Here is an 11736-nt window from a genome sequence, read left to right as displayed (position 1 = left end):
ATTGTGTTCGTCCTTTCCTTTCTATTTTGGGTATACTATACGCTTGTGGTGGCCGATCTGAGCGAAATGGTTCTCCCTGAGAAAGCAACAACCTAGGAGGCAATTCAGCATCTACTAAATGACATAAGTCATTAGTCATTAGTTTAGTTAAGGTTAGAACTGACAATGAAGTTTTGTGTAGAGAAGTGAATCGTTTGAAGGGTGAAAGAAGGGAAAGGTTATCTTTGGGTGTACCCTCACCTATTCTTGATGCTGATACTGCCTCGTTGGTGACATCATATTCCGGTAAACCTGGGGAGTATATTTTTGCATTCGTGTATAGTTTGAATGTGGCTGTGAGGTTAGGGAATTAGAGTGATGAAAAATTGTTAAGTGTTGCTCGTTTAAAATTGGTAGGGGATGCCAGGACTTACATGATGTTTAATGAGAAGTTACGGTACGCTGAGGCCTTCGCTGACTTTCAGGAAGGTTTAGTGGATTGTTACAGGATAAAGAATATCTCGCAACATTATCGTGATCATCTCATTGGTGCAGTGCAGGAACAGGAAGAATCAACAGAAGATTCTCTGGACCACATCAGGCAAATCAATGTCAATATGTTTGAATTAACGAATAATGATCGTGCCAATAAAGCCATATTGCAAGAGGCAGAACAATGGGCGCTTGATGCGATTTTGGGAGGCCTGCCGTCCGAAATATCACCTAAAGTGCGCATAGAATTTCCGAGAACCGTTGACGAGACAGTGGCAACTGCAGCAGCTTTGACTGAAACTGATGCTGTAACTAGATCAAGAGAAAGTATTTAATGCGGAGATTGTGTGTTATATGTGTTGTCCTCCGGGCTACATTCAACGTTTCTGTACAAAACCAGAGTGCCAGAGGTGCAAGCAACTGGGGCACTGTGTTCAAAAATGTCCAAAGGTGCATAGCCGGGAGAATCAGCGTCAACACTCGTATCCCTGCGCTAAATGATGCAGTGGTATGACCACTTTGCAACGTTCCCAGTAAGCCCGACTACGGGACACCCCAATGCAAAGTTAGTGCAGACATTTGGCTATTCGGCTATATAAAGGGAAGGTTGTGTAAATTGCTGTTCGATACAGGACCACAGATATCCGTGGCTAGTCAGAGTATATTGAGTGCAGTGAATTTAAAACCACCACGCTGTAGGTTAAGTGGTGTGGGTGATAAAAGTGTGAATTTTCTCGGCCGCACGTTTTTGGATTTCCGAGTGAGAAGGAGAAACTTCCGAATATATGTCTTGCCAAAGTCGATCTACCTCAGCGCACGGTAGAGCTGGATGGGACATTGTTCTGTCTTAGTTTCACGACTGCAAGAACCGAACTGTCGCAAGGAACATCCAAGACTTCGGGTAAACCAGTTAAACTGCGTATATGGCCTAGTAGACTCGACTTGTGGGATACGACACCGAAAGGTACAGGAAGGCTGGTCTGCATGAACATAGGTGCTGATCTGCCAGTTAATGCTGTGTATGTGATGGAGTCCTTGTCAGAGAACGGGGTATTGGGTCAGGCACGATGTTTCACACAACGAAGTTTGTCATACGTGGAAGAATTAGACAGAACCCGATTAGTACCCATCAGTATAGATAATTTCGCTTCAGAGGAGGCGAGGTTATCAAAAAGAGGCCTGACAGGTAACTTAGAGGTATTAGAGGACGAGTGGAAAGGGTTTTCACTGCAGAATATCAAAAGCAGGGACAGCTTTCGATTTAACTGTACTGAAGGGGAAAGTGTCGCATCTGAAAGGACCTGAGGGAGAAGATATGGAGAAGCTATTAGAAAAATATGCAGGATTCCTTAACCCACCTGGACCACTACCAGCTACACCTATGATACAACACAAAATTCCTACTGGGAACGAGGAGCCAGTAATCAAGAAACTGTACTGTTTCCGCCAATATTTGAAACCGGTAATGGAGGGAGAAGATCGTAGATCAAAAGCTTCAGGATGGAATCATAGAAGAAAGTCCCCTGGTTGGCCCCAACAGTAACCTTGTCCCAGAAGTCCTCAGAAGGGAAAAATGCTTATAGGTTCTGCTGCATTTACAGATTTGTAAAGCAGTGTATGGTCACTGGTGTGTATCCCATATCTAATATCACAGAGACATTAAACAATGTGGGAAAATGCCGTTACTTGACCTCCTTAGATTTATGCAGCAGCTGTCACCATTTAGAAGTAGCACCAGTGGATCGGCATAAGACAGCATTTTCGGTTCCATTTGGACACTTCCAACATTGCTGGATGCCTTCCGGTTTGAAATACGTGCCATCGACTTTCCAACGCTTATTAGATGAAATTCTGCGAGGCTTGAAACCAAAAAAATGCCTAGTATATCTGGATGACATACTGCTACACTCCAAGTACATCCAGAAGCATATGGTGCATCCGCAGGAAGTATTTGAATGCTTTTGTATATCACAGCTGGTCCTCAGCTTAGAAAAGTGTCACTTTGTATTGCAGGAGGTCGGCTATTTAGCTAACATTACTGGCCATGACAGGTTATGTACCATCCCTCAGCTTGGACAAGCAGTAGATTTTCCAACACCTAACATGGTGAAAGTAATACAATCGTATCATTTGATTGCGAATCCCTATAGAAAATGCATTTCAGAATTTTGCAAAGGTAGCAAGACCCCTAACACATTTGTTAAAAAAAGGTGTAAAACTTAACTGTTAAAATTCAATGTTAGAGGAATTACTTACCATGGGTCCTATCATATTTCCAGGCCACCAAGAACAGTTTATCTTGTCTTGTGAATAGAGCTATCATACCCTCAGCTCCTTCAGTTGTATCTCGAGCTAAGAACATCCGATAGGCTATGCTTCCAGGCAACTGAATAAAGAAGAAAAAAACTATTCAGCTACATAAAAGGAAATGCTGGCGTTAATTTTTGGTATAACGTGTTTTCGTTGCTCTTTGTATGGGAGGCGTTTTAAGGTCATTACAAATGACGCTGCACTAAAATAGCTTCTAGGTTTAAAGGATCCAAGCTGAGCCTTAAGGCTTAGAGAATTCGATTTTGAGGTTTTGCATCGTCCAGGGAAGTCTTTTGGTGACGCTGATGGATTGAGGCGCAAAGTATACGCCATAGAATCCATCGGAATAAGCACAGAAGAGTGGCACAAAACTCAGACCTCCAAACCTGATTGTCAGCGATATGAAACCGTGCACTCTTCAGTTCTGATAATGGAGGGCTTTACAAGCAAATACGTTGCAGCTGCCACATCGTTGTGCCAGCCTGTTTCTGGGTGCAGTGGATGACGAGCCAAAGACTGCTGCATTGCGAAAGATTACTGGTGGCCTCAGAGGAAACAATCCATTGAGCATTATGTAAAGAAATGCGTCCCTTGCACTCAAGGAGCCAAGCTGAGTCATGAGTGAGTACCATTGCAAAGACAGCCTGAGGCAGAGTAACCTTTTCAATTAATTGGCCTCGACATCCTAGGCCCATCTCCACAAACACCAGCAGGAAACAGATGTGAACCAGCTAACCATAACTGATAATTTATCGTGTTACTTGACCATGATCACTGTACCAAACCAACAAGAAGACACAGTGCCTCATGCTTTTGTCAACCATTAGCTATTGAAATTCGTCACACTAGAAGCAATAATAATAGACCAAGGCACAAACTTTATGTCTGTATGTTTAAGCAGCTACGGTAATGGTTGCAAATAGAGAAGTTATGGACTAACACCCTTTACCTGCAGGTGAACGGTACAACAGAGAGAGTGCATAGGACATTGAGCAAAATGTAAAGTTATTATGTGAATAGTAGCCATGATAATTGGGGCACCGTATTAGAATATGTCATGAGTGTTTATAATTCAAAAATTCATGAATATATGGTTTTGTTTTTGGTAGAAAACTCATATGTCAACCCATTTCAGGGGAGGATGTTCCTTTGTTCGAGACTTTACTAAAAGGCTAAAAGGGATTTGGTATCAGGTGAAAAAAAAGAATATAAAGACTCTAGAAAGACAGGAAAGCAGTCACACCAAACAACCGAAATTACAGAAGTATCACATCAGTCACGGACTTATGCTTCCTAACAGGGCTGGCACAAGGCACATGCGAAACGTACAGCAGCACGAGGCGGCACTTTCCGAGGGTCGGCAAATCTTTTTTTTTTTTTTTTTAATTTTTTTTAAGGCCAAACTAAACATTCATGCCCAATAGGGAACTGGAAACCAAACCTCGGAGAGAGCGGCTTCGGGAACTGTGGCATGGTGCCTCGACTACCTGCCGGCTGCCCCTGTCGAACAAGGGGAGGGAGGAGGACTAACTTTTTCCACGCCACTGTGGCAGCACCGTCGTGTTTACGACAGAGGAACAGAGAGGCGGAAGCAGTCTGGCGTACACGTGGAGGTAAAAATACCTCCATGGGCGTACACGCCAGTATTTTTATGAGTGGAGCGCGAGGACTGCCAGCATGTTAGGCGCCATGCGTTTACTCACAACTAATTTTGCAGAAGACGAAATCTAATTTGGAAATTAGAATACAATATTTGATGCTGCGGTTACATGTTAAGCCTGAAGCAATTTTTATAAGCCCTTCAATGGCAGTTTCCGAGTATTTTATTCCTCCCGCATTATGGAAAGAAATGGTTGAACATTACTACAATCAAACATAACTCTGACCGGCACTTTTGTTTGACAATACTACTCGCGCACTATCACTTTGCCAACATTTATTTACTGTATAATGCGTGTGAATCCATGTTTCATCTTAGTAAACTACTGGTCGCTTTGATTCTGATGAAAACCTGATTAAGTATGGTCTTTTAGTAGCAATTCCCTCTCGCCCGCACAAAACAAAACATTAATTTTGACACCTTCTAAAACGAAAATCCATAGACAGAACATTGCTTCTAAGAGTTTCCTTGCTAGCTTTGAAGCTCATTTCTGTTTGACAAAAGTTGTGCAGTTTTCGTAAAGTTCGTATTTCTTTCTATTGATCCTAATGCCATAAAAATTGCTGCCTGATCATTCATTTATCCATATCATCCGTCACATACTTATTGTAAGCTTCTAGCTTCTTCTTCTTGGGTGCTAGTTTAACCGTAGCCTCGCTGCACCTCGTCACGTGACCTAGTTCCTGCCACTGCCGCGTCACCACTTCGCCTTTCGAGGCAATAGATGTTGTTGCGTTCTCTACAACGAAAACTACAGAATTCGTTTCGGTAGTTGGCCGAGGGAGTCAAGGTAGGTCAGAAGCACTTTCGTTGCGTTTCGTAAGAAGAGAAGAATTGGTGCGTCCGAATTTCTTGCAATTTGGGATGTAATAGGTAAGTGCTTTTCATATGATGTAGAATTAGTATTGCGCATGCACGTTACTCATAAGTTAGAATTTTTCTCCTTCAAGATTGCAGAACAGGAAAATTTATTTTTCTTATGATCTGTTACTTCAAAAATTGGCAAGTTCGAAAATAAGCACGCGTCGTCCCAATAGCTAGAATGGAAATAAAGCGAAGAAAAATATAGTTATATGGCAATGACTAATTTGTTACCCCTTATTCCATAATCAGACACGAAAGAACTTACACATGGAAATTATGACAGATATCGAGTGTCAGTTCTTTGAAATGAACAATCGCAGTGCAGTGAGTTAATATATTTCGACTAGCAAAGTACCCGTTGATGCCCGGGTGTGTATTTATTGCATTATTATGTTACTCTATCTCCTTATTCTTCCTCTCTCCAATTGAGAGAATGGAGAGTCTCCATTGTCTTCCGCCCCACTCTTTGACCGTTTCACCTGCGTCTGTAGTGAAATTCGGCCTGAAATTCAATTTCACGCGGCTCAATTCTTATGACTTCATCTCCTGAACAGTGTATCATACAGTAATATAATTTTCCGTTTTCTTGTAGTGGAATATCAGGAAATTGTCTGCGAAGTGTGTTGCAAATAAAGTTAGTACACTGACATCAACAGTTAGTTTCACGTAATCGTTCATTACAGACTGGATCGAAACATGTCCGACGGTAGAAAAAGACTATCTGGCAGTAAATATAGGAAAAGACGGGCGTTGAAGGAAGATGACAATAGGAAGCAAAAGGATGCAGTACAACGATATTTCAAGCCAAAGAGAGAACGACCTAGCAGCAGCGAGGGTGGAAAAATAGATCCTGAAATTACAGAAACTAGTGGAGCTACTGCAGCTAGATCTTTATCTTCAGGACATGACCAGAAAGTTGACGAACACAGTACTGCGACCACCGCATACAGTAGCAATGCTGACGGTGGGCCATCCGCAACATGTTCAACAGACCTCGTCTGGACTCAAGACCTGCTTCTTAACGAAAGCTCCAAGATTGAAACAACAGGCAGAACTGAAATTAGGCGACCCGATTCGGAAAATACTGGAGGAACATCAGCCGAGGCACTCACCACCTGAGAAGGGATCGAAGCCGAGCCTAAACTGGAAGACACAATTGACTCAAATCCCGGAGAATCCCGGAGAATGGCCGGAAATTATTACCGACTGCATTCGAACGACTTTGGACATGCGAGGTCCTCCCGAGTGCATTAAGGAAGCTGGGGAATGTTCTAAACATGCGGACGACCGGCGTTTCAGCCCTGAGCACTAGATCTATTCTTTGAAGAATTTACAAGAAGCTGATAGACATTGGTTGGTGTACTCAAAGAGCAAGGATGCTGTGTTCTGCTTTGGTTGCAAACTTTTTTCGTCATATACAGTAAAAATTGCAAAGAACGGTATAAGCGACTGGCGGCACCTTGCTTCGTATCTCGAAAATCAGGGGAAGTCTCCCGAGCATTTGAATTCACATAAAAAGTGGATCGTGTTTTCCGAGAGACTGAAAAAGCCACGAACTGTCGACGCCCATCATCAAAGGCTTCTGAATGCTGCAAGCGAACATTGGAAAAATGTTCTTGAGCGCTTAATAGCAATAATTCATTTTCTGGGTCGGCAATGTCTGCCTTTGAGAAGAAGTACAGATACACTCTTTCAGCCTGACAACGAAAACTTCTTGAAACTCGTTGAATTATTCGGAAAGTTCGACACTGTGATGGTGGAGCACCTGTACAGAACACACCAAGGTGAGAACAAGGGTCATCATTATCTTGGAAAAGAAACACAGAATGAAATAATTCATCTTATTGGATCATCTATAAACAACAACATTCTGTTAATGATGAAATCTGCAAAGTATTACATTTAATTCTGGACTGCACACCAGATATTTCAAAAGTTGAGCAGATGACAGTTGTGGTACGTTTCGTCCAGGAGACAAGACTCGACGGGGTATACGATGTCCGAATTCGGGAGCATTTCCTGGGATTTCTTCCAGCGCCCGGTTCTTCAAGCTCCACTTTGATGCAGGTCGTACTCAAGTTCTGAAAAGACAAAAAAAAAAATCCTATTGTGTAATATGAGAGGGCAAGTATACGACACTGGAGCAAACATGAAAGGAAAGAAGTCTTGTCTCTAGAAAAGAATTTCAGATATGAACAAGACAGCATTTTACGTACCATGTAGCAGTCACTCATTGAACCTTGTTGTAAATGATGCCGCTATGTCTTCTAAATATGCTGTTTCCATGTTTTCGACAGTGAAAAGCTTGTATGACTTCTTCTCGTCCACCGTTCGACGTTGGGATGTCTTGAAGAAGTATCTGCCTAACCTGTAGCTCAAGCCACTGAGCGATACTAGGTGGGAAAGTCGCATCGATGCACTTACGCCCCTGAGATTTCAAATTGGAGGCGTTTATGATGTACTGGTTCAGATATCAGAAGAATTCGATGGTATGACCGCTGACGAAGCAACGTCACTTGCGAATCAAATAAAAAATTACACCTTTGTTACTTCTCTGGTAATCTGGTACGACGTTCTGCTTCACATCAGTGTAGTCAGTAAGACCATCCAGACCATTGACATAAATGTTTCTGAGGCCGTGGAAATGCTTGAAAAGCGAAAGCATATTTTGAGACCTGCAGAACAGAAGAAAAGTTTGTGTCTTTCTTGACGGATTCCAAAGAATTGGCTACAGAATTAGAGCTAGAAGATCTAACGTTACCACGGATACGTGTTTCCCGGCGATGAAGTAAGAAGCCAATACACTTTACCTATGAAGGAAGGGATGAGACAATAGATGACCCAACAAAACGTTACAAGATTGAATTCTACTATTATCTTTTAGATATAGTTACCACATCTCTGGATGAGTGATTCAATCAACTGAAATCTCATTTTGATTATTTTGATTTTCTCTACGACATCGGCGAGCTGAAGAATGCACCTCCTGACAGCCTGGACACAAAGTGTAGCGATTTTGCAAGATCATGTGTCAAGCAACATTGATGCACTTGAGTTGAGGGAAGAACTAAAATTGCTTTCAACATTGTTGAAACCTGGAATAGGTCCGAAAGAGACTCTGAAGTTTATAGGAACACATAATTTTTGCCCTAATGTTAACATTGCTCTGAGAATTCTCCTAACACTCCCTGTGACAGTTGCGACAGGAGAGAGGAGTTTCTCAGAACTGAAATTGATGGAGACATACCTCCGATCAACGATGAGCCAAACTCGTTTGAATGATCTTGCAACAATATCGATTGACTACGAGCTTGCAGAGGACTTAAATTACACAGATTGTGTGAAAGAGTTTGCACAAGTAAAAGCCAGGAAGGTTCGATTTGCCTAGTATTTTTTAAAATTTTTATATTATGACCAGTGTCTTGGTTATTTACTGTGTTGTTTCTTATTTTGTTCAACATTAAATAGTTATCATAAATATTATTGTCCAAACCAAATTATCGTTAAATTGTAAATATATTTTGTTTTCCGATGAATACATTATCTGTTAACAACAACTGAAAAATGTTTATTTACGTTAACTGTAAGTTCATGCCACGCGGGATTAGCTGAGATTAGTTAAGTCCCATAAGATTTCACACGCAATTGAACATTTTTGTAAATTCACAAGGCTTATTAAAATTAGTTAGATTCTTCAATCAGGTTTGACTCCATTTTTGAGCTAGTGCCCGGCGACTGTTTTGTACAAATCTGTAGAGAATTTCACCAGTCAGTCGCAATTTTTTTTATTATTTTCCATATCTACATAGATTTCGGGCACAGTGTCGCTATTCTTAATGCTTTGAGTTATATTTACATCTATACCGTCATGCTGAACGTAACTGTCAACATGATGGTTTAGACGTAAACATAACTCAAAGTATTGAGACTGGCTACTCACTGGCCGAAACCTAGGTAGATCTGAAAAGTAAAAACAAAAATTGCGATTGATTGTTGACATTTCCTACAGATTTGTTTAAATAAAATTCCACAAACGTTTTGTAAATAAAAAAAAGGGGCGGGGGGGGGGGGGGATGGCAATTTAACAGCTCGCATGGGGTGGCACTTGGGACTAACACTCATGTTCTGAAGTGGAAAACAAAGAATTTCATTCCGTGGTACCGAGGGTCCTCTCAAGTAGTCGAAACAACATCCCCAGTTAATGTTAAAATACAGCTCGCCACCTGAACCACAGTTGTCCATAAAAGTAGAATCCGCCCGTATCAAAGTGAACCGGAGGCACTGCCTTAATTGCCGTCAGGAAGGGAATTGAGTAAATAAAGCAAAAGAAGAGGGGTAGAAATAAGCCAGTGACGCAGAGTGTACCCGATATTGTTCCAACACATCCATATACCTTAAAACAATGAGGTGGTCTCAAGATCAGAAAGTTAGTAATTACTTATCAGTTAAGTATTATGGTTATACATACGTTGTGTTATTTCTATGACAAAGATTCGTGGGGAATATCTGCAGATAAGTGGTAGGGTAGAGAACTGTTAATAGCCGAGTTATGTGTCTAATTCAGATCAGTTATTTTGATTAAAATCTAGCTGGCATAGAAGTACATAAGCAGATAGATCGTAAGTTGGTAGTAAACGAGAATGAGGGAGTATATGTGTGACACACTTTGTGTCTGTCCTTGAGAATGAAAGTGGGAGGTTAGAAAACACAGAGCTTGAAGAGGCCGTATTAAAGTGGTTCTTGCGGCAGAGAACATTGTAAAACCCTCTTTCAGGGCTGATTGTTTGCAAAAAGGAAAAATTTTCGCTGAGGAAATCGACAGTTTGTCTTCATTTAAAAATGGTTCAAATGGCTCTGAGCACTATGGGACTTAACTGCTGAGGTCATCAGTCCCCTAGAACTTAGAACTACTTAAACCTAACTAAGCTAAGAACATCACACACATCCATGCTCGAGGCAGGATTCGAACCTGCGACCGTAGCGGTCACACGGTTCCAGACTGTAGCGCCTGGAAACACTCGGCCACTCCGACCAGCCTTAATTTAAAGCGAGTACTCGCTGGCTACAGAATTTCAAGGCAAGGTACGGTATTCGTGGGTTCGATTTAAGTAGTGAAAAACTATCAGCAAACACAAAAGCAGCAGAAAATTTTATTGAAAAATTCAAAATTGAAGAATAATCTTAGCTTCTGAAAGGGAAACTATTGCTCCTGGCCACAAATTTAGGAAAGACCGTATTACTGTGCTGAATTGCGCTAATTCAGTGGGAAACCACAAAATACCTTTGCTACTGACAGGAAACTCGAAAAAATTTTGGGCTTTCAAAAATGTGGATAAACTTCCATCTTTTACAATAATCAACCATTGGCCTGGGTGACTACTACTTTGTTTTACGAATGGTAGAATTCAATTTTCATACCAGTACTTAAAGTAAAAACTACCAAAGCTGCAGGGAAAGACGGTATAAGATGATGCAAATCCTGGACAATTCACAGACCCACCACACAGAAAGTCTTCTTGATAGAGAAAATGCACGTTTAAAAACACTCTTCCTGCCGCCAAACTTAACGAAGTCAATGGGCCAATCAGTTATCGAAACTATTCATAGTTTAATTACAGAAGACAACTGTCGAGGAAGCCTTTTATAGTAGGTGGAAATGAAGACGACATTGTGGCTCCTCACCAAAATTTGAATTTAAGTGACTGCTCTTACATGGTGGCAGAAGCATGGAATCTGGTGAAGACTACCAGATCAAAAAGAGCTTGGGATAAATTTGATAGAAATTTACTGCGTCAAAAATTAGTATATTGCAATACTTGGTGGTGTGAATGAAATTTACAGGAACAAACTGAAACAGTCACCTGAGTTCTGAGATGCACTGTGATTTTCCATTGCAAAAAAATTTCCATTGGTCTGTAAAAGATAAAGAGTACTTATTCCTAGTTTTGAAGTTAATGTCAATATGCAGTGTAGTAGGCTAATGTGGGAGCAGTAGCGAAAAGTATTTTCTTTTTATGCTGTAGTGACGTTCTGCGGGTACCATGTTGTTAGGGAGTTATTAACTATCAAATTTATTGAACAAAGGAATTTGATCAAATATTGGACATAGATCTTGTACAAAGATCTTTGACGTGGCGCAAATTGGTGGTATTACTCTGTCATCCAATATTTCGTCCAAGTTTCAGAATGGCGAACAACAGTTTGTTACTATGTTCTTCAGTTGCGTGTATTACAACCGCACTGTGTTTGCATTTGGAAGAGGAGAGGAAAGAAAGGAAAATTATTGGTACTTGGGAGCAGCCGTGGGTTTCACGCCGAGATAATAAACGCATACAACAAAATTTGTTACGGGAGCTGCAAGTCGATGACGTAAAGTCGTATGAAAATAGCTTGCTAATGGAGGAGAGTACATAGCAATGTGTTCACGAAAG

This window comes from Schistocerca cancellata, chromosome 4 (genome assembly GCF_023864275.1).
Source record: "Schistocerca cancellata isolate TAMUIC-IGC-003103 chromosome 4, iqSchCanc2.1, whole genome shotgun sequence".
Classification (NCBI taxonomy): domain Eukaryota; kingdom Metazoa; phylum Arthropoda; class Insecta; order Orthoptera; family Acrididae; genus Schistocerca; species Schistocerca cancellata.
Note: the sequence above shows the minus strand (reverse complement) of the source record.